This window comes from Orcinus orca, chromosome 12 (assembly GCF_937001465.1).
Source record: "Orcinus orca chromosome 12, mOrcOrc1.1, whole genome shotgun sequence".
NCBI lineage: Eukaryota > Metazoa > Chordata > Mammalia > Artiodactyla > Delphinidae > Orcinus > Orcinus orca.
This window is the reverse complement of record NC_064570.1, coordinates 60,059,531-60,086,982: the sequence shown is the minus strand read 5'-3', so window position 1 is coordinate 60,086,982 and position 27,452 is coordinate 60,059,531. Positions and strand designations below refer to the sequence as shown.

The 27,452-nt window shown below is 41.9% G+C and overlaps 1 protein-coding gene across 6 annotated transcripts in view; it reads left to right on the top strand.

The window, feature by feature from the left end:
* Window positions 1-27,452, top strand: part of KLHL32 (kelch like family member 32) — a 232,313-nt gene that overhangs the window by 7,680 nt on the left and 197,181 nt on the right. The window contains exon 1 of one of the 6 annotated variants that reach the window (XM_033418799.2): window positions 11,990-12,089. The exons of the other annotated variants lie outside the window; for them this stretch is intronic. The gene's annotated coding sequence lies outside the window, so the exon portion shown is untranslated. Of the gene's footprint in view, window positions 1-11,989; window positions 12,090-27,452 lie in introns of those variants that run through there. 6 annotated transcript variants of the gene reach the window in all.

Genomic DNA, 27,452 nt, shown 5'->3' with positions numbered 1-27,452 from the left:
TTCCCGGACCGGGGCACGAACAGGTGTCCCCTGCATTGGCAGGCAGACTCTCAACCACTGCGCCACCAGAGAAGCCCAGGAGACTTTTTTTTAAAGTGCTGTTTTTGTGATAGGCAGTAGTATAGATATAATCCAATAACCCTTCAGCTGCAAAGATTCACCAGTCTTTCTCAGCCTGATGTCTTTGAGCTGATATGACTGATTGGTTTTTTGAGAATTCAAAGCCTAAAGAAATATGGAATGAAGGTTTTGGTTTTTTCTTCTGTGGAAACATTAATTACCTACAATCTGATTTAATTTGGACACAGCTTATCTTCTTCAGCTTTGGGTCAAAGCTACTTATCATTTCTTGAAGGTATTTAATATCATCTAAAGATAGGGCTTCCGAATTGATCAAATGTCATTTGAGAAACTCGTGCACAGCCCTAAGGCCTTTCTACACAGTATTTAACTTGACTTCTTACTGAAACTCTAATTTGTGAATCTTAGTGTCATCCGTAGTGTTTTATGGTTAAATTTCCTTTTCTGACCTTGTTATCTTTCACAAAGTTGTCAGCTTTTGATTTGTGTTTCATGTTGTTCTATCAATATTGCTCTCCAGAAGTCTGTAGTTAATTTATGGTCACTACATATTTTCAGTTGCTTTAAAGTGGAATATTGATATATTTGATGTACGTAACTGCTGAAGAGTTTGCAGATGTGGGTGGAGCTCATTGGCCAGCACCTTGTCTCTTTGTGGCTCAGGGTTTGGTAAGTGTGGAATTGGGACAGGAAGAGTCAGTTACGTGGTTTAGCTATGTATTGCCTTTGTAAATAAGGACATACTTTACCCCTTGTCCGAATGGGGCATGAAATTCCCAGACCTCCTCAATGTGTGCCTTGATTACTGTATTTTTCTTTTTGGGCACTGTATTCTTGGAGTTCTTCCACTTCCTCTATATTGACCTCTTTTTGGAAAACCATATCCTATGATTGCTTAAGAATTTTGTTGCTATCATTCTTGGCTCATGTGCAAACTTGCAGTGCGTCACTCAGCAGCTATTGGTATTCTGTTCCTTTTCTTTATTCATGTGTTGATTGATGAAGAGCCAGAGGCAAGGATGAAAGGGGACCTCTTGCATCTCAACATTAAGTGAGCCCATTAAGTGTGTTGGACAGTAACCAGCCATAGAGCAAGATATTTAAGAAGCCCACTAGGGGCAGGACAGGAATAAAGACGCAGACGTAGAGAATGGACTTGAGGACACAGGGAGGGGGAAGGGTGAGCTGGGACGAAGTGAGAGAGTGGCATGGACATATATACACTACCAAATGTAAAATAGGTAGCTAATGGGAAGCAGCCCCATAGCACAGGGAGATCAGCTCCGTGTCTTGTGACCACCTAGAGGGGTGGGATAGGGAGGGAGGGAGGGAGTTGCAAGAGGGAGGAGGTATGGGGATATATGTATATGTATAGCTGATTCACTTTGTTATACAGCAGAAACTAACACACCATTGTAAAGCAATTATACTCCAATAAAGATGTTAAAAATAAATAAATAAAAATAATAGGAAGCCCAGATATCACTGACTCAAGAACTTTTTTAGTTCCCTCTCTTCTTATCTGGAACCTCATGGTTGACCTCAGGGATGGGAGCGGATTGAGTTTCAGGAGAGGATTTTTCTATATGGTGGCGCAGCGTCCATCAGTATCTCAGCCAGGAAAGAGGATCCTCACAGGAACCAGCCACATTTCCCTCTCAGGCCAACTTTCAGGCTTCCTGAGGGCAGTGCCAGTGTTGATAAGGCCTTTTCTTAAGACTGCTCCCACCTGTGGTTGCTTGGGTCCCAGAGCAGAACTGAAAATCCCTCACTGGCTGTATTTCTGTACGTGAGGTGAGCCCGGGGGCCATGCGCAATGAAGCGGATCCGGAGAACAAGGGCCCTCGGAGTCAGAGTCCTTGAGTTTCCAGCTCTGCTGCGGGAGCTCTGTGGCCAAGTCTCCTTTATAACTGGGATAATAGTAAGAATCATGAGAACAAAATTAGATATATTTTTTAAAAGCTTTGTTTATACTAAAGAGCTCCATTATTGATTCGTTTGGCTGTTCTGGGGCCTTGCTTTAGAAAATCATATATGATCACTGTTCTACAGAGGTTGCAACCAGGCTCTGTAAAGAGATGGTCCTCAGAAGGACCTGGAGTTGTTTTAAAAATATAGATTCCTGGAGTCTATATTTATTGTGTTGGAATCTGTATTGGTACTGAGCCCCCGAGTATTAGAACACCCCTCCCGAGTGATTCTGCTGGTGGGTCTAATCCCCGAGCTGCAGGTCAAGAGCACAGTGACCTGCACACGCTCTGCTCCTTATTCCTACCTCCCAGGGACCCGCCGTGCCACCTGGATCTGGGCCTCAGTTCTCTTGCCATTCACACTTAACAAAAAAGAGCAAGGTAAATAAGATCTGAGGTCACCCAACTCTATGGCTATTCAGTGGACGTTTAAACATTGCAGGCGATTCTTTACTAAGTGCTCTGGATAGGAGTCGTAATGTGTGATTAACATCTTCACTGCTGAAACAGAAGTTAGGATTTTCCACTCAGATTTGTGTACAAGTAATCAGGTGAATCACTGCAGAGAGCATCTTTATAAATGCCCTCATTGCAGTATTACCCAACGTTGAAGCAGTTTGATTGATTAAAAAAAATAGACATTTCTGCACAAGATAAAATCAGATGCTTTTTTATACCTTTTTAGATTTAGAGTGTTGATGGTGATTACATGGCATTATATAAGCCAACTGGAGAATATAGTTTCTACTGTGGATAAAGTCCTGTGAGTCATTGATTAACAGGTCTATCTGTAGTGAACTGTGACAGAATAGTATAGATCTTTATAGCAGGATTTCTCTGGGAGCAGAGAAACCGTAATTTTGAATTGTCGTTTGCTCTTTATTTTAGGGAAGGTTTGGAAGGTGTTTTGCAGGTCTTTAATAGGCTTTTAAATTTAATATTCTGTCCTCAGAAACTGGCTGAAACAGAGTGTGACTATGTATGTGCGTCTTTTATGTCTGAGGGGAATTTCATGACCTTCTTCACTATCATGATCTTAAAGCATCAGAACATTGGAATATCAGGCATTTTGAGGAGATATGCAACTCTTAAGCACCAGCATACAGATAAGGAGAAAAAGAAACCTTGCCATTAAACAGCTTATGAAATTATAAGTGAACTTTACAATCTAAGAGAGTTATGCATGGTGAGGATATTGCCTACTTATAGTTTTAAGAGAAGTCATTTTAAGGCGTGTGAGCATATGAAAGAAGGGCAGATACTATACTCATACTTGTCCATGTTCGTTTAATCACTATTATGACTATTGTGATGGTTTCTCTGATACTGAGTTAGGTACAAACCAGCTTAATCCCTTTTGCAGGATTATTTTTGAGTTGAAGAAAAAAGGCTTTTGACCTAAAGAATGACCATTTTAGAACTGGAATTGTTTTGTTGAGTTACCTTTTCCTCCTTGGAGAATCAGATGAAATGGTGTGTTTAGAGCTTTGGCAAATTAGAGTTACGGTGTACTCTTTCTTCTGCTTTTTGTGCCAAGGATGAGAGCAGTGGGGAGAGAGGGAGGGAAAGGGAAGTGCGTGAGGATAACTTAAAACTGCATTTACCATCAGTTGGTTTTGAGGCTGCAGCTTCATTAGGTGGCTAGCACTTGGCTCGTCTGCCAGAATCATCTCTTTGGCCGTCTGTGCCAGATGAGAGGAAGTAACGGCCTTGGGCACAGCTGCTGAGCCTAATGTGTATTTCTAACTCATGTATTAATGATAATGATCTCATGGAGAAGTCCGGTGGCCAGATGTGCAGAATAAATAGAGAGAACCCAACACACACACATAAATTTAGAAGTGCAAGAAAGAAAAATCTGTATTTTACATCGTGAAATGAGAGTAGGTATTATTTAAATCTACAGATAGGAATTTAACCTTTTCTACCTTCATCTCTTTAGAGAGCCTTCTTCTAAGGAGAAATAACTCACAAGAGAGATTGACCTTGAATTTGGGCACTTCTTTGTGACACTTCATGAATTTTGCTCTAACACTGATATTTTTATAGGAGATGGAGTTCATTAACATAGCCCAACATTCATTGATTGGGCCTTTTCCCAGCTCAGTGGCTCTGTTTAAGTAAAGAATCACTGAGGGATAAGTGACTGTCTCTGGTGTCACTGCTCTTTTCTGTTGGTTCACTTTGGACCAACAGCAGGACCTTTCCAGGCAGGTTAAATCTAATGTCATTAGAAGCATAATTAAGAAGTTATAAGAAAAGAAGCTGTTCAGCAGTCCTAAGAATAAAAAGGCCAAGAATCAGAATTTTAAATAAACATTTCTACATTTTGCATGGCCAATTCATTTCCCTAAAGTACCCCAACTAATGAACGTGTTGGAAGGAAACCTACCTTAGAGTCAAATTGGCCTTTGGAAGAATGTTACCAAAATTATGTGAAGTGACTTTGGCAGATATAGTTTAGTAGTAAAGTTCCCAGTACATGCTTTTTAATTTTTTTCCTTCAAACCTGCCTCATCCAGAGCTTCCCCATCTTTAGCTGCTCAGGCCCACAACCGTGGGGTCATCCTTGCTTCTTTCTCTGACAGCTCGCATCCAAGCAGTCAGGAAATTCTTTTGGTTTTACCTTCAAAATATACCTGGAATCTGACCGTTTCTGACCACCTTCCTGCTCCCACCATTGCCCCAGTCAACACCAGCTGATGCTTAAACTACTGCAGCAGATTCCCGGCTGGTCTCCTTTGCTTCCCAGAGACTGTTCCTAGTACTGCAGCTGGGGTGATCCTTTTAAAAGCTGAGTGAGATCACCTTAGTCTTTAGCTTAAAACTGCATTAGATTCCATCCCGAGAACCAACGCAATCTATACCATCTATCCCCTCCTGTCCTCCTCTGTCCTTACCTTCTACTGTTCACTGTCCACTCCTGCCCTGGTCTCACTGGCCTCCTTTTCTACTTTAGAACCTGCGCACGTCGTCCCTGGTTTCCTCTACCTGGACTCTCCTCCTCTTGGCTGTCCCCAGGCTCCCTCCCTCACCTCCTTTGGGTCTTTGCGCAAATGTCACCTTCTCACTGAGGTCCACTGTGATCGCCTATTTAAAATGAAAACTACCCCCCACCTCAATTCTCCTTACCGTGTATTACTGTCCCTTCTCCATAGCTCTCATCACTTTTTAAGAACAGTTTTGCTAATTTGTGAAGGATGAAACAGGATTGGAGGTTGAAACCAAGTCCCCCTAAAACCCAGTTCCTCTACTGAGTTTATGATTAACCACTCTACCCAAGACATACCCACATTTTCTCCTCAACATTGAGGAGTATCACAGAAAAGGGAGGAATTGTAATAGAAGCAAGGTGGCACGCAGCTGTTAGCAGACACACCTGAATGACCATTACTTAGCACAAGACCACTAGTGCGGTGGTTAGAGGCCCCGCTGGGCCATCGGTCGGCTGAGTGGTGGTTGTCGCGGCAGAGAGTGCGGTAAGAGGCCGGTCGCAGCCTTCTCCCCTGGGTCCTCCTGGCCAGGGGTTACCACGCCCTGGGCCGCACAGCAGGTGGTGAGCAGAAGGGAGTGATTGAAGCTTCATCTGCCGCTCCCCATTGCTTGCATTACCGTCTGAACTCTCCCCCAACCCAGTCTGTGGTCAAAATGTCTTCTGCAAAACTAGTCCCTGGTGCCAAAAAGATTGGGGACCGCTGCTGTAGGCCCTCCAGCCTCTGGCTGGCGGGTGAGCCGGGGGGCCTGGGGAGAAGGCTGGGGGCTGTGTCCTGCAGAGTTCCAGAGCCCTCGCCATGGCCACCCACTGAGTGGGCCCAGGCCTTTGGGCAACGCGAACCTCTCCCCTGTCCCTGCCTCTGCGACCTAGTGGCAGTAGCAGAGTGCACGGGTTGCAGTCTGCAGGACCCGGCATACCCGCCCACCCCCGTGTTTGGGTGGCCTGAGGGCCAGCTGGATCCTGGGTGCCTTACTCCCTCAGCGATGACTTCTGGGTAGGGTCTGGGGACCTGACCCTGAAGGCACTGCCAGCTAAGATCTGCCTCTTCATCTGGGCCTGGGCACTGGCGGGAGGACCCAGCCTGAGTGCTGGATGAATGCTCACGGACAGGGTGGCTGGCCTGAGTGGGGGCCCCCTTCTTAGGAGGAAGGACCTGGACCTCTGAGGGTGAAAGTTGTGCCTTGGTACCTTGCGCTTTCCTGTCAGAACAGAGAATAACATTTGTTTTGGTGGAGATTTACAGGAACATCATTACCTGACCTCAAGAACAAAGGATCTGAAACCAAAAATTTTGCAACAACTAACCACGCCCCTCCCTCATCTTTCCTATATATGGGATTTGCTGAAAGCTTTCGGGGAGTTTGGGCTTTTTAAGGCATGAGCCACCGTCTCCTTGCATGGCCCTGCAATAAACCTTTCTCTGTTCCAAAAAAAACAAAAACAAAAAAGAACAGCTTTACTGAGGGTGAATTTACAGACCATAAAGTTCACCCATTGTAAGTGCACAGCTTAATAATTTTTAGTCTATGTATATAGAGTTGTGCAGCCATCACCTCAATCCACTTTTAGAACATTTGTATCAACCCCCAAAGTTTATTCCCACTCCCACTCCATCCTAGGTAACCTCTGATCTTCTGTATCAATCAATGTGCCTTTTGTAGACATTTGAATCTTGGTCTTCTCTGACTTGGTACCACCAGTGCTCAGGAAGTGTGGGTTAAAGGAGCTGCATGTTTGTGTAAATGTTAAATATTACCCTATTCGTGTGTGTCTGACCTTACCTGCAGCTAACTAGGCTGTCATCTCAGTATTCAGTCCCCAGGCCTCTCAGTTTCTCCTTCCCAGCATCTCGCATGCCCTCCTCTCCGCTCTGTTCTCCTGGCTGCTTTTCTGATTCACGTCCTTAGCACTGTAGCTTCTTTACTGGTCTCTCTGTGCCACTTTCTTTTTTCTTCCATCCCTTCCTGTGGACTGCTGCAGACTAATCTCTTTAGAAACTTGGCTTTCTTTATCTCACTCTTCTTTCTAAAAACCCCTGTGACTCTAAGACCCGTGGCTAAATTAGTCTCAAAAAGCATTTCCCTGTGCTATGCAGCTGCTTCCCACTAGCTATCATAGCACAGGGAGATCAGCTCGGTGCTTTGTGACCACCTGGAGGGGTGGGATAGGGAGGGTGGGAGGGAAGGAGACGCAAGAGGGAAGAGGTATGGGAACATATGTATATGTATAACTGATTCACTTTGTTATAAAGCAGAAACTAACACACCATTGTAAAGCAATTATACTCCAATAAAAAATAAAATAAAATTAAATTAAAACAAAAGAAACAAAAAGCATTTCCCCACCTGCCTTCTAATTCTTCCCAATGTGAACCATCTCCCTTTCTCAGGCTCTGTAAATAAACAGGCTTTCAGGAGGTACTGAAAGGCTTCTCTACAACCTCTAGTATTATGTATATCTAATTTCTAAGCCTCTTTGTCAAGTAATGCGAGATTTAATAAAACAACAACAACGAAAAAATCTTTAAAGCTTCTGGGAGTTGGCTATTTAAAGGAATCCAGTAATTTATCTCTCTTATATTTTCCTATGTTGAGTATTCTCAAAATAACAACACTTCCAAACTTGCTTTATACCAAGGTTTTTAATTTTTGTTTTTATTTAATCAGGGGTTTCTTTGGCCACCAGTGTAGTGAAGGAAAGTTCCAGGATAAATTCCACAGTGGAAACAAAACAACACATTTCTGGCTAAGGCACTCCAGCATCTGGAGCAGACCTCGGCTCTATTTCACTGTTCTGTGTTCTGTGTTCACACTGTTGTTCCTTGCTGGAGGGTACTGGGCAGGGCTGGGTCCCATAGTGGAGACCTTTTCTTCTGGGATCCAGCCTTCTCAGGTGCTTCTCCTGTGCCACAGATGTCACATCCAACCTTCTCCGTGCTGTTGTTACTGCTTTTGCCTGCTCTGGCCCTTTTCGATGACAAGTGATATTAAAGCTATCTTTGGACTACAGTCCACTGGCCACTTATCTCCTCCACAGCCAGTGGGGCTTTGGCTGCTTGTAGCTGCCTTTCTTGCTTTGTGTAGCAGCAGCAGTGGGGTGCATCAGTGGGATGCCTTTAGAGAAAGAGAGCCCTAAGGTTGAATCCTGGTTCTTTTGTTTACTAGTTGTTTGGAAAGTTATTTATCTCTTTGAACCTGAGTATCCTCCTTTGTATTCTGGAGACAGTTATACCTACTCTGCAGTAGAATTATGTGGATCAAGTCCGGTAATGTATATAAGTTACCTTGTCCAGCAGGAAGTAGGCACTCAGTAAAGTTTTGCTATCTACTATATGATTATTCTTAAGCAGAGGCTGGAGGGCCTGGGAGCTAAGGTTGCTCCCCTGTTACTGGGGAGAGCAGGTCTTTCTTCCCATTATCACCTCTTCCTGGGTGTGTGGGTAATGAGAATGTAGGCACTTTTATTTTGACTACAACCTATGTTTTCCAGTATTCAGTGTCTAATGCTGAAGGACAGCTGTGATTCACGGGCCACACCTGGCGGGTCTGTGTGACCCTTATGCTCTCATTTCAGGACGAAAGCTATAAAAGATCCTGTGCTGTTGTTGTTTCTTAAATATGCTGCCATTGGTGTTTTTGCTTATAAGAGCGTCGCCAGTTTTCTCATTAATATTATTCTATGCTGTCAAGAATGCTCATTCGGCACGTAGTTATGGGGCATCTGTTAGATGCCAGGCTCTGTGCCAAGTGCTGATGATTCAGTGGTGAGGAAAACAGATCAGAGCTCTGTCGTCTTGGAGCTGACACTCCAGTGGAAGTGATGGGCACTCATCAAATGATTTCACAAATACGGGTAAAATTACAATTGAAATAAATGCTGAGAATAGGAGGTTCATGGTGTTATGAAAGTGTAAAAAGGGTTTGACTTGCTTTGAGGTGGTGGTGTGGAAGCCTTCCCTGAGAAAGTGGGGTTGAGGGTCTGAAGGATGTGATGAGTTAATGAGGTGAAAGCCAGAGGGCGGAGAATGCTTCAAATAAAGGAGGAAAAAATTCATATAAAGAGGCCCAGCGCAGTGCTGGGGGAAAACAGTGGTGACAACAAGGTACAGTGGGGTGCTGAGAGCCAGGGAGAGTGTGGGGGGAGATGATGCTGGAGGGTGGGTAGGGCAGGACCACACCTGGATCTTTGTCCTAAAAACAGTGGGAAACTCCCAAGGAAGGGTTTTAGTCAAAGGGTGACCAGACCTGGAAGGCTAACAGTGGCTTCTGATTGAAGGAAGGCACTCATCAGTGTAGGAAGGTGTTGCTGTCTATTGCTCTGTTTCAGATCAGAGGTGATGGTAGTAGCTTGGCCTAAGAAGGTGGGGAGAAAGAGGGAAGACCATTTAAGGGCTAAGAGGTAAAATGTTCAGATCTCGGTGCTCGATTGGATATTGAGAATGAGGGAGAGAGGACCCTGTGAATCCTGCATCTGTGGGGGTGGTGGTGCCGTTCCATACAGCTGTGTGAGTGGAGGTACCGTTTGCATGGATGGTGACACTAATCCATACAACTGCATGGTGGTGACATTCCATGCAGTTGGGTGCATGTTGGTATAATTCATCAAGAAAGGGATTCTAGAAGAGGAACTGTTGGGGGCTGGGTGGGATGGGTGAAGGAAATTGTAAGGTCGGATCTTAACAAACGGCACCGCGAAACAGAGGAAGGCTTCAAGTGAGCTTTATTAGGGAGCGCTCCCGGGCGAGGATCACTGGTCCGAGAGAAAGGGGCCAGAGAAGTCGCACCCGGGCGAGGGTTGGGCAAGATTTTATAGGGGAAGAAGGGGAAGGGGTGTGGTGAATCTGGGAGGCGCAGGGTATTCCTTATTTGGGGGTCTTTTCGGGTATCCTGGGGGACCGTTAGTCCCGCCCCTCCAAAGGCGGGAAGGCTGGGCCGGGTGCAAAGTCTCCAGGTCAGTTCCTGGAACTGGGTGGTCCGGAGAGTTTCGGTCTGATGCAACCTGTGAATCTGATTGTGTTCCCCTGCCTCGGGCCAGCTGGCCTTACAGAAATTACGTGTGGTTATGGCAGTATTAAATTTGAGCTGTCTTAAGATGTTCAAATGAAGATATCAAATAGGAGGTTATTGTATGTTTGGACATGATAGAAGACTCTGGGCCTGTGATACCATTTTTAATAGGGGTTGTTGGAATTGCCTAGAGATAAAGTAGATCAGTGAACTCTGAAGCTCATGGAACTACAGCACATAATGATGAGGTAGAGAGGGAGAAGCAAAAAAACAACCCCCCCCAAAACAAAAAAACACACCAAAAAATGTGTAGCCAGAGAGGAAGGGGGAAAACCAGGAGAGGATGGACTCATAGAAGCCAAGGAAGTAGCAAGATTCAGGAAGGAGAGAGCATTTATCCGTTTTGGATGTTGCCAATACCCAGTAAGTCAAGGACTGAAAATGATAATTGCATTTAATGACAGTCGAGCTAAGGTTACATGGTGACTTGGGAGACCAGAGGCACCTGGCAGCCCAGGCCTCGTAACTTTACCACAATGTAAATCCCAGAACCATGCTCTGCTTGAGCAACCCAAGAAGGCAGAGCTTCCCAACTGATAGAATAGAAATTAAATTTGAGTTGTAGAAAACAAGGAGATAAGCTTTTAATTTTTTTGCACAACGAGTTTGCAGTAAGGTTCATACCTACTCTCTAAACGAGTTTGCAGTAAGGTTCATACCTACTCTCTCTACTTGTTCATCAGCAGACTTTATTGGATATTTTCGTGGAAGGTGGGTGAGAGGTGTTCCGTGTCCTGAATACATTCACAGAACAGCAGAGAGGAAAGATATAACTATAATACATCTATAACTGTAATCTAGACCTAATGTGAGTGTCCCTAGCACAGGCACAAGTTGTTGGAATTCAGAGAAGGGAAAGCTTAATAGAAGATGTGGAATGTACAATCAAAAATAGAAACGTGAATCGCACAATCAGAAACCGAGCATATTTCAGGGCAGAAGCCTCCTGGAAACCTGAGATAATTAACACCTTAGAATTTAGAGTGTCACCCATAGCTCACTAGACTTTCTCAGGTGTTGCTTCTTCCTTTGTACTTTTGCAAACACATTTTTCAAAGGTTTGCTTACCAGGTTGAAATTTCAAAAAATAAATTTTTCCTGAAAACTCTTTTAAAGGTACAGCTTTTATGATTCATATGTTCCAATAACTAAATTTAACTGAAGTACCCAAAAAGTCAGCGCTGCTTTTGGTAGAAAATAGATAGTGAAAAAGGTATGTTTTATTCTTTCAACCTGGATTGACTCTAGTTTTTAAAATACTGATTTTGAGAAATATCCCTACTAAATAAGTGGAAGTGGTCAAATGTGGATTTTGATACTTGATTTAAGAAATATGATGATTTTTGCTTTCTTTTTTTGGAAGCCTGTTTGTATCTCCATTAAGAATTAGCCATGCTTGATCTAATTCCTTAAATTAGTTTCCTGAATGACTTAGACACATTTTATGTGACACTATAGCTCTGAGAAACTGGCTTTGTAATGCAAAAGAGGTTTGATATGAGGTGATAATCGTAAACCAATTCAGGATAAGACTGCTGTTGTAGCCGACTTTCTGTAATCCACGAATGCCCCTTTTATCAACACCTCCCTAAAAAGTGAGCCTGGGAAAGTGCCTTCTCACTCTTCCCCTCTGGAGCCTCTGCTGCGTCCTCTGCTACACAGGGATCACCTGGGATGGTGCCAACTAGCTGCTCTTGTTCTGTTTTACCCTTTACTGATTTGCTCCACCTGAACCAGGAGAAGCACCTCCCCCACCCGCAAGGAAAATTTGCAAACACTATAGAATTCTCAGGTTTCCTGTGTTGTGTGTGGGTGGGATGGGGGTCGGATGGAGAAAGCGGTTGTCACATACCTTTTTGAGAATGTAATACATTCCTCTTTCCTGTACAAAATGCGTGTATGCATGTGGATTCAGCAGAAGAGTGGCAGAGAACAGCAGGGGCTGTCCAGTACTTGAAGTCTGTTCGTGGATCCCAGGTTAGAACCTTCTGCTCTGACCCGTCTTGGGCACCAGGATCTGAAGTCGCTTCCTCAGACACATGTTTTATTCTAGCGGTCTCTTGCTTTAGAGCCAGCGGTGATTCCACAGTTGCCGCTCTAAGTTCTGGCGCCCTGCAGTTTGCAGCCCAAGGTCCGCTGGCCCCATTTATCCCAGTCATCCCGACCTGGCACTACTCCCAGCACTGGCACTGTCCCCCTCACTGTCTTTCTAGATCGTGCCCTCCTGCATATAGTTGATCCTGTACATGCCTGGCCCCTGGCACGCTGCTTTACGTCCCTCTCATTCTAAGAGCTGTGCACCAAGGTTTAGCCTGTTTCCTCTATGAAAAACCAACTCCTGATTAGCTCTACCGTACAATATATTTCGTTATTTTAGAAGTCCTCATCTATTTGCCACTCAGTTTTCTACATAGTTATGTGGTGTCACCTCTGTTGTTCTCTGGTCACCTCAAATGTTTCCTTAATTAGAAGGTATATCAATGGTAGGAGCAAAATCCTAAAGTGTCAGAGCAGAAAGGACATTAACGGTGAAATCCTTCATCTTTTATTCCACCTCAGCAAACCAGTAGCAGTAACTTGCAGTTGTGATGAGTGTGTGTGTGTATGTGTGGGTGCATTCAGACTGTCCTTTCAGGATCATATGAGAATCTCAAGGAAGGAGAGAGAGAGGAGAAAGCATAGAGGTATTGAAAAAGCCTTAACTCGGGTGATTCTGATGCCACTATTTTCCTGTCTACCAACATCACTAATCCTTTACTGTCCCCATTCTACAAAGAATCACTCCCTAATGCAGACTGGCTTCTGAGCTAGCCTGGGAAATAAATATGCAACCTTTTTCACATCTTCCTTGCCCACATGCCTTGGTTAAAAATTAAATTAAATTAGCACTCAGTGCCAGAGATTTAGAGGAGGGACGATAGACAAAACGGGAAGCAGAGGAATGAGACGGATCGTCTATGCTCCCCTCTACACACACACACATACACACACACACACAAACACACACACCACACATCTACCTACACATACACACATATGCATGCCTTTACACACATCTGCACACATATATGCATCCCTACACATGCACACACATTCTCATTCCCCCATTAATTTTTTTCTAAAAATATATTTGATTTATGGTAGATGCGGATTCCATATTCCCCTAGAACCAGCTCTTAAAGGACTGGGTCTCTTGGTGGTGTTCACACAGGATCCATGCGGTGGTATGATTTTTACTTCTAAGGCTGGGCCTCTGTATCCATGGGTTCTGTGTCCACAGATACAGAGGGCTGACTATGGGACTTCAGCATCTGTGTATTTTGGTATCTGCAGCGGGTCCTGGAACCAATCCCCCGTGGATACTGAGGGACATTGCTTTACCTATTTTTGCTGACCCTCAACATTGGATAATTTCAAATTTCACATAGGCTATAGAGAACTGTCCAGACTGATTATAGTTGGATCACACTACTGTCCACATGAGAAAGCAGAAGCCCAGAAAAGCAAACTGGCTTGTGCAAGGGAGACAGAGCTGGGGCCAGGACATGGGTCTCCCAGGCTTTGCGTTCATTGGTTGGTCTTCTTTGGTTTTATAGTCCCTTTGGTGTCTCATACCATACATGTCTTGTAAGCCTTCACTTCTTTTTACGCACTTGGAGCTCCTGCTGTTTTTCCTTTGCCATATGCACAGACACTCACCCCAGCCATCTGGGGAAGGGAAAAGTCATATCTGGCAGGGGAATGAGTATGCAGATGAATTCTTTTTATAATTACTCAAAAGAAGGTTGTTGAAGGTATGATTTATTTAGCCAGCTTCTTCAGATCTAAATTCAAAAATCATTCTCATGTTCAGAAAATGTTTTATTTTGTACAAAACTCTCAGGACATTCATTCTTTCTTAATCTGCGGTCTCACTTTACATCATGTCTTTCTGACTCTGGTAGCTCACTGAAAGCTAGTACACCACCAGCATCAACTTGGCCCCCGGCTGTATTCTTTCCCTGTCGGTTCCTGTCCACCAGGCTGTTGCTCATGGTTATATCAAAGATGGGAGCAGCTGGAATCAGATGCCTGTGATTATTAAAGACAGTAATTACTGATCGTGCCAACACCAGCAATATTAACTAGTGCTTGAATAATTGAAAATGTTACCTATGAGGCAAGCAATGATTCAAGGTGTCAGAAAAAAGGCATTATGTAGAGTAGCCTAGGCAATAATAGAATGTTTTCATTCTTGTTTTATTCAGATATTCTGGCTAAAATTGCTCTGTGGAGATAATGAACTTTGAGTTTGACCAGTTGTCTTTTTTCACTTCTTTACAAAATAGAATTATGTAATAAGATCTGGAGGAATGCTGTTTTGGGTGAAAAAGTCAGTTTTCTTAGCTTTCTCAGGATATTATGAGATAAATGCCCCATCTGCTACAGAATGAGTACATCGACTAGAGTGAGTTTGATGAGGTTGTTTGCTTATATTGCACCTCATTGTGTAGAAAGTACTTTCAAACTCATCATTTCATTTAGTGTCAGTGAAAGTATATGTGGAAGAGTTGTGTTAGCCCTGTCTTATGTAGAAGTAAATGTTGGCTGAGAAAGGCCAAGTGATTTACCCAGGTTACACAAATAATACATTGTGAGGTTGGGTTAGAACCTAAGATTTGTTTATGATTTCATAACACTTTCCAAATCCGCGAGGTGGCAGAAAATTCTATAATATATCCTTGCTACATTTCTTATATTCAGGGGAAAATATAAGAAACACTGTCTTCTTTGGTGGAATGTTCTGGATCTACTCTTTATCAGAAGAATAAATAGTCACAAGAAGGAAAAAAATGCTTTTAATAGCCATATAGAATTTTCTTCATTGGAAGATTGATCGTCATTTTTTAAAATTAATTTTTATTGGAGTATAGTTGATTTACAGTATTGTGTTAGTTTTCTCCGTACAGCAAAGTGAATCATCCATATGTATATATATATATTCCCTCTTTTTTGTTTGTTTTTTTTTGGCTGCATCGGGTTGTTGAGGCATGTGGGATCTTTTCATTGAGGTGCTTGGGCTTCTCTCTAGTTGTGGTGTGCAGGTTCTCTTTCTCTTGTGGCGCGTGGGCTCCAGGGCGCGTGGGCTCTGTAGTTTGCAGCACGCAGGCTCTCTCATTGAGGTGCGCGAGCTCAATAGTTGTGGCATACGGGGCTTAGTTGCCCTGCGGCATGTGGGATCTTAGCTCCCCGACCAGGGACTGAACCCGCGTTTCCTGCATTCGAAGGTGGATTCTTTACCACTGGACCACTAGGGAAGTCCCTCCCCTCTTTTTTGGATTTCTTTCCCATTTAGGTCACCACAGAGCATCGAGTAGAGCTCCCCGTGCTATATAGTAGGTTCTTATTAGTTGTCTACTTTATGCATAGTATCAATAGTGTATTTATGTCAATCCCAATCTTCCAATTCCTACCCCCCCACCTTTTCCCCTTAGTATCCATACATTTATTCTCTATGTCTGTGTCTCTACTTCTGCTTTGCACATAAGATCATCTATACCATTTTTCTAGATTCCACATATATGCATTAATATATGATATTTGTTTTTCTCTTTCTGACTTAACTTCACTCTGTATGACAGTCTCTAAGTCCATCCACATCTCTTCAAATGACCCAATTTCATTCCTTTTTATGGCTGAGTAATATTCCATTGCATATATGTAGCACGTCTTCTTTATCCATTCCTCTGTTGATGGACATTTAGGTTGCTTCCATGACCTGGCTATTGTAAATAGTGCTGCAATGAACATTGGGGTGCTTGTGTCTTTTTGAATTATGGTTTTCTCTGGGTATATGCCCAGTAATGGGATTGCTGGGTCATGTGGTAGTTCTATTTTCAGTTTTTTAAGGAACCTCCATAGTGGCTGTATCAATGTACATTGCCACCAACAGTATAAGAGGGTTCCCTTTTCTCTACACCCTCTCCAGCATTTATTGTTTGTAGATTTTTTGATGATGGCCATTCTGACTGCTGTGAGGTGATACCTCATTATAGTTTTTATTTGCATTTCTCTAATAATTAGTGATGTTGAGCATCTTTTCATGTGCCTCTTGGCCATCTGTATGTCTTCTTTGGAGAAATGTCTATTTAGGTCTTCTGCCCATTTTTTGATTGGGTTGTTTGTTTCTTTGATATTGAGCTGCATGAGCTGTTTGTATATTTTGGAGATGGATCCTTTGTCAGTTGCTTCATTTGCAAATATTTTCTCCCATTCTGAGGGTTGTCTTTTCTTCTTGTTTATGGTTTCCTTTGCTGTACAAAAGCTTTTAAGTTTCATTAGGTCCCATTTGTTTATTTTTGATTTTATTTCCATTACTCTAGGAATGGGTCAAAAAAGATCTTGCTGCGATTTATGTCAAAGTGTTCTGCCTATGTTTTCCTCTAAGAGTTTTATAGTGTCTGGGCTTATATTTAGGTCTTTAATCCATTTTGAGATTATTTTTGTGTATGGTGTTAGGGAGTGTTCTAATTTCATTCTTCTACATGTAGCTGTCCAGTTTTCTCAGCACCACTTATTGAAGAGGCTGTCTTTTCTCCATTGTGTATTCTTGCCTCCTTTGTCATAGATTAGGTGTCCATATATGTGTGGGTTTACCTCTGGGCTTTCTATCCTGTTCCATTGATCTATATTTCTGTTTTTGTGCCAGTACCATACTGTCTTGATTACTGTAGCACTGTAGTATAGTCGGAAGTCAGGGAGCCTGATTCCTCCAGCTCCATTTTTCTTTCTCAAGGTTGTTTTGGCTATTTGGGGTCTTTTATATTTCAATACAAACTGTAAAATTTTTTGTTCTAGTTCTGTGAAAAATGCTACTGGTAATTTGATAGGGATTGCATTTAATCTGTAGATTGCTTTGGGTAGTATAGTCATTTTCACAGTATTGATTCTTCCAATCCAAGAACATGGTGTATCGCTCCATCTGTTTGTGTTGTTTTTGATTTCTTTCATCAGTATCTTATAGTTCTCACTCTTAAATTGATAACTCTAAGAATATAACACTATTTTTTTTTTTTTTGCGGTACGTGGACATCTCACTGTTGTGGCCTCTCCCATTGCGGAACACAGGCTCCAGATGTGCAGGCTCAGCGGCCGTGGCTCACGGGCCTAGCTGCTCCACAGCATGTGGGATCTTCCCGGACTGGGGCACGAACCCGTGTCCCCTGCATCGGCGGGCGGACTCTCAACCACTGTGCCACCAGGGAAGCCCTAACACTATTTTGATAACTCTTTTCACATATAGGATATGACTGCCCTATATTGGATAATTCCAGTATTTTTGTACCGAATTTGTAGATCTCTTATCATAAACTACCCCAAATATTTTAATTTGGAAGGCATTTCCTTGAGAAATTTGATGTAGTTTCCCATGCTTCTTTTTTATTTGTTGTTTCCAGTCATTGCCCCCTTATGTCAGCACATTGCTGTGCCAGCTGTTTGTGCTGGCTGTAGACAGTGCATAGCAGGGCCAACTCCAACACTCTCCAAAGTTCACCTGATGCCATATAACCTATAACTATGCTTCTCTCCCAAAGAACTGGAAGCCCACGTACAACTCCCATAGATCAGAAATCCCAGGATGTACCCTAAGATTGAAGCATGTCTGGAGAACTTGTCAGGCAAGCTCTTCTGGAGATCACAGATCATCTGGAAGGAATCAAAGCTTAACAAGCTTAGTTCCCGCCCAGTGGGCCAGTGTCAGAGCAAAAGCTTGAATCCACATACACCACAGTGTCTGTCACCAGATTGTCCCCTGGCCCAAGTCCACTTGGCCTCAAGCCCAAGTCCTAGAAAAAGAGGGATACTTTACAAAGAGCAAGAAAGGTAAAAACGCATTGTTTCAAACCCCTAAGGGATCCTGAGTACATGGTAGCATTGGAGTAGTGGGCAGTGCTAGCACTTAGAATTGTGGTCGTTTTAGGAAAGGGTACTTTTGGGCAGTGACTCCTTCAGAGGAGTGTCTTTGTGGCACCTAAGGGCTGTCATGGGCTTTACTGCCATTGTTGGTGATTTTAGCGTGAGCCTGTGCCCTCTAGGGTATTCATTTGTAGATTCAGCAGTGGGCATTTTTACATAGTGGACAAGTGAGAATACGGCGGCTGAGAGGATGGTTATGTTTTTGAGAGCCAGTGAGACAAACACTGAAACTGATGACCTGTCTTCCCTTTGCACTTGGAGTTTCCAAAGTTATGGGTGTGGGTGCAAGACCAGAAAGGAAACGTTATGTAACAGTTTCTGGAATCCTAGTTTTTGCTGAAGTGGCTGGGAAGTAAAGGGTTCATACAAATGATAAGATGTGATTTATTTTGTTTTATGAAAACGTATTTACTTTACTGAAGAAACATCAACAGAGTTAAATTTTCAAACGTTTAAAATGTGAGTTTAGGACAAAAAGTTTATTTTGAAAAATTCGTATGTATCATTCTAACCAATGTAAAACCATTCAAAATTATTATAGTATCTGTTTTCAGTTTCTGGTAAAAAAATTTGTTTTTACATGACTCCTTCACCCAGATGCGATTTAGCTTGCTTGATTTTTCATAGCACTTGTCACTCCCTGACACACCCTATAATTTGCTTATTTGCCATGGTTATTGTTTGTCTTCTCATGTAGAAGTTAAGCTCAATGGGGCAGGCATTTTGTCTGTTCCACTTGCCAATATATTCCAAGTGCCTGGAAAAATGCCTGAAACATGGTGGGCCCTCGGCACATACTTGTTGATGATTAAGTCAAGAATCTGTCGTTTCATTGCCTATGGACTTGGAATTATATGTGTTTTGTTTTGTGAGGAATGGACAGTGAAGCATAGGGGCCTGGAGAATTCCTTTCTGAGATTGATCGTCGGGCAGATTACCTATGGGTGAGGGCATGCTTGTGGCAGACCACTTCCAAATCTGTGACTTTTAACTTATGTTTTTGCCCTTCCTAAGCCTTTAGCTCAGAAGCAGATGCCAACCCTGCTCGTACAGACCTAGAAGTTCCAAATGAGATCATCACTCTTACTTTTATTTCCTTTCCTATTCCTCCAGACATTTTGTCTCATACCTTGGTTATTCAAAAGAAAAAAAAAATAAATGTGAATTGGCTGGCAAAGTAAAAAGAAAGGGAATGGCCATTCAGTGAACCAAGAGCAATTATAGAAAAATGCACATACCATTAGGTTCTTGATACTTACTAAGAGGGGGAATATGTTTCATTCTAAATGTTCTTGGCAGTTTTTGTAAAATGTGAAGCTTGATTAGTTACTTGATTTAAAGCATTTATGAGTAAATAGTAAAAATCAAAACCAATTGTTCTGGAGCATCGGTACAATTCATTTCTTTATACTAGGACCAGAAAGAAATCCCTCTCAAGATTCTCATTGAAAAGGACACTGCAAAATGAAAGTCATGAGCAATGTCTTCCAGGTGTCTTTACAGGGTTATCACAGCCCCTTCTCTAAGGCTTTTATTTACCTTATGCCTCAGTATGTAGAGTGGCAGTAATTTGGGAGTACAGATGAGGAGGTATGATAGAGTTGAAGTCTGTAGTGTTTTTCACTCTGGTGTTATAATGACGACAGCTAAAACTTGTTGATTTTATGTTCTTAGCACTGTTCTTAATACTTATATTGACTCTTTAAACCCCTCTAACTATGCTGTGAGGTAGGTGGTGTTAACATCGTTTTACAGAAGGAGGAAACTGAGACACAGACGGGTTACATACTTGCCCAACGTCACATTGCTAGTGAGGTGGGAGTTGAAACCAGTTTAATTATGATATTTGCACAGTTATCCTCGTGCTAAGTGCCTTTCTAGAACCCAAGACCAGATTTTAGAAGGTCCACAAGAGAAATGGTTGTGCTGAATATTTTCCAGAAAATTATCTGTGATAGCTGACATCTTGGAAATTATTGAGCAATTATGAAAGAGATTTTGCTTAGTAGAAATCCCTGGAGTCCAGCTATTCTGTGTTGCTAATTCTGGAGACAACATGGTCTATGATGAGAGGTGTGAACTCTAGTCAGACTTGCGTGGGTTTCAGTCCTGGCTCTGTCACTTACTAGCTCACTGACCTTGGGAAAGTTACTTCATCTTTATCTCAGACTTGATGTTGGATTCCTATTCTCTGCTTGGTAGGTTCCTATAGGTGGCATTCTTAGCAGTTTCCCCAGAGAGACCCAAAGTTGTTGTTGTTTTTGATGGTACGTGCATAAAAAATATTTAACCAAGACATTAGATAGCTCCTGGGACTTAAAGTTTTTGTGATGTACGTGGGCAAGTCCATTTTTCTATTATACACAATTATTGAAACCATGGGATATAATTATAGTGTGCTTTCTTCATGACATAAACATGATGATGTTGTTTTCACTAATAGTATGTAGCACTATTTACAGTATATCCTATAAATAGGTAGAATATCACCAGAGGGCAATACTGTCTCCATTAGAAAATACACTTAAAAATTATGTGATCTTAGATTTTGTGCATTGGGAAAATTAGGATTGATAAAGAAAGGATTCTACTTCAGTCATTGTGAAATATCAACCATGATGGATTTGACAGCCTTTTTTTTTCCCCTCTACCTCCTCCGCACTCTTCTGAGATTTGTCCTCCCACTTGTTGAGCCCACCCAAGCCTATTGACTGAGCCAAGAAAACAGACTCCACTCTCCTCCTCTTCTTCTGACTCATGCCAAAAAGTCATGGAGCAATTCAAAACATGTCTCAAATCACAAAACATAATGTGGAAAACTTTCTTGTCTCTGACTTGGGAATATTCTTTAGTATTTTGTCGTTTGTATGATTAAGTGATGTTTTAGGTGAACTTCATTTCTTTGGAGGCTTTCCCTGACCCCTCAAAAACCAAACGCGCATTGACTCTGTCACATCACAGTTTTGTTCAATGTTGCACTGAAGGTTTAAAGTGACACTAATTATTTAAATGAAATTGAAATTTGGATATCTTTCTCGTTTCGATATCTTGAAGTGGTTAGGATTATGTGCATATTTTGTAAAAGGCTTGGAGTGCCTTTATAATGACATGGAAAAGTGTTTTTGGAGAGGTCTGGAACTTCTGCATTTGTGATAAAAGCGCATTAACTCCCTAAACAAGAACTATTTATAAACAATTCATTTATTAGCAAGTCTTCTGGGAACAAAGCTCCTTCTAACAGAGATGAGTGGGACATGGTCCCTACCCCTATAATTCACAGTTAAGATGTCATTTAAGGAGTAGCTCAACTCAGCTGAAGGAACTTAACCTCATGCCCACGTCCTTTCTTCTACCTTACGTGTCTTTTTAAAAAGAAAAGTATGCTTTAAGAAGTGATAGCTTTTATCACTTGTCATGTTAAAAAAAAAAACCCAGACATTTGGGTTTACAAAGTCATTTTAATCTTACTCCTTTATATGCATTCCTGGCGTATGGTAAATGCAGTTTAAATGTTGAATGAGTGAGAGAGAAGATGCTTAGTGAATGGTTAGAGGAATTCTTTGTTATTCAGCCCGGTCAGATCTGTGTTTTCATGGAAAACCAACTATTTTGTCTGAGAGAATGAGCATGTCTGTTATAGGCTTTCCAGATGAGAGGTGCAACACATGCAAAGATATGGAGGCTTCTGAGTTATACTTTTGTAAAATAAGAACCCTGTACTAGCTGGAGATGCAGGATAGCTTACTGGTTGAAAAGAGTGGGTCTGGTTATAGACTAGCTAGGTTTTCACCCCAGCTCCCATACTGGTTGTGTGACCTTCATGAAGTTACTTAATTTCTCTAAACCTCGATTTCCCAATCAGGAAAATGGGTATAAAAATAGAACTTACCAAAAGGGCTTCCTGTTAAAAGATGGCAGACTGAATACTTGTCTACATGGCGTCTCCAGATGGTACAGAGTTCTTATTTTCCAAGAGTATAACTTGGAAGCCCCTGTAGCTTTCAGGGTGTTGTACTTTTCATCTGGAAAGCCTCCTCCTTTCTCTCTGCATCCTTCAGTGCTCCTCCACTTAACCTTCCTCCACTGTGCTCACCGACATCCATCTTGCCTTTGGTAGGGCGATGTGATGCAGCAGAATGTAACAGAGCTGGATTTGAGTCTTGGCTTCACCAGTTCCCAGTTTTTTTTACCTCAAGCATTTCAGCTTGCTGGGCCTCTGCCTTTTCTTCTGAAAAAAATGGACTCATTTAATTCTGATAATACTAGATCAATGTAAGAATTAAATGTAAGATTGCACATAATCCTAGTCTCCTTATTTAGGCACTTGAACTATGGTGCTTCCCCAGTTCTAATGCTTCTTGCAGATGTAAGATACACATCAGCTTTTCAGTACATCAGCAACTGATTTAAGGTACAGCCTCAATTTTAGAAATTTTAAAATGAGAAAAAAATTGTAAATCTCTCAGTTGATGAAAATGCAGAATGTCTTGTACTATTAGGGTAATGCAAATGTGGATGTTATGCCTTACTTGCAGATTACAAGCTATTTGAAGGGCAGAGACTATTTTTAATTCTGTCGTGTCTGTCATCACATCTTGTTCAGTGATTGCTGGAAATATATTAAGCCTTTAGTAAATATCTGAATGAATGAAGAGTCCATGGTTTAAAATTTAACAAGAAGACCGTTTCTCTATTTGAAAATGGAGTTAGGATTACGTCTAGATCATAGGTTAGAGAACTATAAACTGTATATTTTCTGTTCATTAGGAGGCAATCATTAATCAGAGAAGAATGTTCATTTGCTGATTAATAACTTTTTTATACAGAATTTTCTAATGAAATAAAATAATCACATAAATGTAGCACATTGATTTTTTCCATACAATAATGTTGTTGTCATACAGATAATTTTTATATAGCAAAACACTCAAGATCTACGTTTTGTCATCTATAAAGATGCAAATGGATTGTTTAATTTTCAGTGGTCTGGGAGCTGTAAGAAATTCTTTAATGAAAAAGTTTTCATGGCAACATTTTAAAAAAGCACCTTAGGATGTTATAATTGCAGGTTAGGTTATTTTGACAAGACTGTGTAACTGATCCAAGCATTTTATGTTTCTATTCATAGAGGAGTGATGGAGCTAAAAATTAAAGTAAGAGCTGAAAAGGGGTGTGTTAATGTGACTGGAAGAACTGACTTAAACATTATATTTTAGTTTGGTTCCCAAGGTCTCCAGCTATATTCATGAGGGTGACTAGATACTTCATCCTCGTTCTCACTAGAGGAATTTTTAATATTCAGTGCAGAATTTTTGGGGGGTATGCATTTTGATAATATAAACTAAAACATTATGATGTAATATATGCAGATAAGCTGGCATTACAGTCTCATGCTCTTCATTCTAAAACAGAGATACATCATACTTTTGCTTTTTCTGCTTTTGGGGATTTTGTGAGAATAATGGTAGCCCGTGGGTTCAAGACAGAGAGCAAGATAGACAGGGTGACCAAATCATTTATGATCCAAACTGGGAAACCAAAGAAAACAAACGGAGGGTGCAATTAGTAATTGCGCTGGGAAAATAGACAAAACTGTGGCTACCCCAGGATGGTCACCCTATTTAAAGAGCATACTGTCTTGGGGTGGGATTAGGGGTGGAAATGAGGCTGAGCTAATAGCTTCTGCCTCCCCTTTCCCCAAACAAGTAATTACATAGAGTGCTAATTATGCTGTGAGTGTGAATGTATAGGTATTATTGGAGCTTGTAGGAGAGTAACAAACTCAGACCTATGGGGGTTTTAGGGAAGGCTTCCCAGAGGAGGTGACATCTGGGACTTGCAGGATAAATAGGAGCTAATCAGGCAAAGAGGACGTAGAAAGTTCTGGGCAGAGAAGATGATTGGTACCAGTATCCCGAAGGGGGTGAATAGCTCAGTGTGGATGAGTGGATCTGTATGATTGTGACCAGGAAACAAGAAATCAAATGGTAGAACAGAAGGCTGGAAATGTTGGTGGGGTTACCATTTTAAGGAATTTGACTTTTATCACAGCAGTTTTAAGCAGAGCATTGAAATGATCAGATGGTTAAGGGCTTTTGCCTGCATTCATTTGACTGCCAAGTACCCAGGTGTCTTGTCTGGGGCTTGGTCTCCACATCCCCCAGCATATGGAGATGGGCAATATTCCCCCTTCCCTGTGTGGGTGGATCTAGCTCAGGACTACATTGGAAAGGTTGCAGACAGTTGCAATTGTTAGTGACAGACTGGTGGGGTTACCCATGGGAGTTTGGTGGAAGCCCACCTGAGGAAAATAATCACCTGAAGTTTTGTGGAAGGCTCACAGGTGCACATAGCTTGGCCTCAGAGTCAGAGTCCGGGGAGGTGGCAGGTGCTTCAGCACATGACCAGGCTGTGCTTCCACACTCTGGACCTCATCCCTCTCTGCTTGGGCCTCTGCAGTACTTATGCAACGTGGGAAGGAGAGCGCTCCTGTAAAACAAACAAACTATATCCCTAGGAAGTTTCCTCTCAGAGTGGTGAGATTTAGCAACAGTGAGCACTGATTGGATATGTGAAAGCCAGGAGCCAGATGCTCAAGGGAGCAGTGGTAGAGAGGCAGCTTGTCTAGGCCCCATGGGTCCTCCGAGGCTGACATTTCTTAGAGTCACCTGTGATCCAGCTTTGAGCAAAGCACCAGTTACCCCAAACCTGGAGGTAGGGTGGTCAGCGGGCCTGGAACAGCCTGTGAGCCTCAGAAGCTTGGAGGAGACGGGCAGGCCATATCAGCTGTGGCTAGAAAAGACTGATTTCAATCATGGAGCAGAGTGATAGCCAGAGGGCAGCCAGGGCAAGGACCTGCTCCTGTTGGGCTGTGCCCTCCCCTGGGGGCCGTATAGTTTGCTGGGGCTGCCATAACAAAGCCCCACAGACTGGGTGACTTACAAATTTATTTTTTCTTGGTTCTGGAAGTTAGAAGTCTGAGATCAAGGTGTAGGCAGGGTTAGTTTCTTCTGAAGCCTCCTTCCTTGGCTTATAGGTGGCTGCCTTCTTGCTGTGTCCTCACATGGTCTTTCCTCTTTGTCTGCATGTGTCCTATCTCCTCTTCTTATAACGACACCAGTCATATTGGGTTAGAGATCACCCATATAACCTCATTTTACCTTAATTACTGCTTTAAAGGCCCTGTCTCCAAGTATAGTCACATTCTAAGGGACTGAGGGTTAGGACTTGAACATGTAAATTTGGGGGGGACCCAGTTCAGCCCATAGCGGGGACCTCAGAGGGGGACACCAGCTAGTGGTGGTTGCAGGTACTGACCCCCAGCTGTTGGCTTCTATGGGTCATGCAGGCCTAGGGCCATTTGAGTTCCCTTCAGAACAACCTTGAATGTGTTATGGTCCCATTTTTGACTTCCAGTGAGGGAGATATTACTTTGCATAGTTACTTGTTTGCTCATTGGGCATCTTAGATTTTTGGAAACATTGTACTGAGTCAGAGAAAGTTGATTTTTCCTTGGTTCTCTGGCCCTGGTACTAGGTGCCCGTGGCTCTTGGTGCTGATGTTTTCAGCACTTGAGGATGTGACTGCAGCCTGGAATATGTTCCCTTCATTAGTGTTAAGTGTGCTGAACGTGTGGACTCTGGAGTTAGTCTGCTAAACTTGGTTCCAAGCTTGGTTTCACCACTAACTGGTTGTGTGGCTTTTAACAAATTACTTGACCTCTTTATGCTTTAATATTTTACTCCATAAGAAAGGATAGTAAAGGACGCAATGGATGAAATAAGGTATGGAAAGCAATTCCTATGCTGAACACTTAGCAGGTGCTTAGTAGAGGTTGTCCTATCATCTTCATCTTCGCCAGCCCTTCTCTTTAACATGACACAGAAACAGCTGCATGGCCACACACGGGATGACCTGTGCAGGTGCAGGAGCGCTAGCATTCCACCACATTTCTCTTAACGTCATCCGAGAGTCAGTTTTTATTTTCCCAGTTTCTTTGTAGGGTTGTCTTTTATTGGACTTTCTGTCAACTAGTAATAACAACCAATGTTTATCAAGTACTTTATAACTTCAACGTGCCTTTGCTTTTAATTTTATTCTTATACTGGCCATGAGAGGTATAGTTTATCATTATGCCAACTTTAGGAAGAAACTGTGTCTTGGAATTTACTGACTTGCCTCAAGTTATGTGGTTGGTAAGTGCTGGATATAGGACACGAATTGAAACTTCCTTTTCTTGTTACCCTTGTTTTTAATTACACACATACAAGGTACAAGGTTATTGTAGAAACATTAGAAAACACAGGTAACCAAAATTTTAAAAAACTTTCACATGGTGATAATAATTATTGACACCTAAAATATGTATTTTTACAAAAGTGGTTTTACACAATACAATACATATTGATTTATTACTTCTCTCTTAAAATATGTATGTTTTGTTAATAAGTATATTTCTCCAGAGTCATTTTGAATTACTGCTTGGTTCTTCATTGAAAGATATACGCTATTTAATTCATCCTGAACATACAGATTGCTTCTATGTTTTGCTCATATAAACAACACTCCAGTGAACCCCCTTGCACATATACTCCTGTACACTTCTCTGATTATTTCCATAGGGTAGATTTTTTAGATGTGGAATTTCTAGATCAAAGGGTTTGCCCATTTTGAGGCCTTTGATACATATTTACAAATTGCCTTCTCAAATGACTGTACTAATTTACATACCTGCCTGCATATATGAGTGTCATTTTCCTTGTTCCCATTGGCCATCATCATTCTTTGCCAATGTGATTAGAAGGAATTGGCTGTTAATGGTTGGAATGGTTTGCATTTTTATTACTAACCAGAGTGAACATTTTTATGTTTACTGTTCCTTTATATCTCTAGTTTGGTGATATACCTATTTATGCTTTTTGTCCGTTATTTCCTGTGGAGTCATTCATCTTTCTCTTGTTGCCGTATAAATACTTTATTTATTGAAAATATAACAACTATTCATAGTCGTGCAAATTCCTAGGGTTTTTTAGAAAACCTCATGTGACTGTTAAGCTACAATTCCTCCATGTTGATAATTATTTTTTTAATGAAATACAGAAGCATTTCTTGGGCCCTGTTAACCTCATCTTGTCAGATTCTACCTGAGGCTGACTGTCATCCAACCTGTTCAGTTTCTCTTCCAGCTATGCTCTTATCTATACTTTTGCACAGTGTGCCCTCTATCTTTTTATCTAGGAAACAAGGAAGGAGAGTCAAACTAATGTTTATTGAGCACCACTGTGTACCAAGCACTATACTAGGTGCTTTCAAGTATGTAAAGTGTTAAATAGAATAGTATAGAAGACCTCGAAGCTCTGCTGCACGAGCTTTCATGGAATCCAT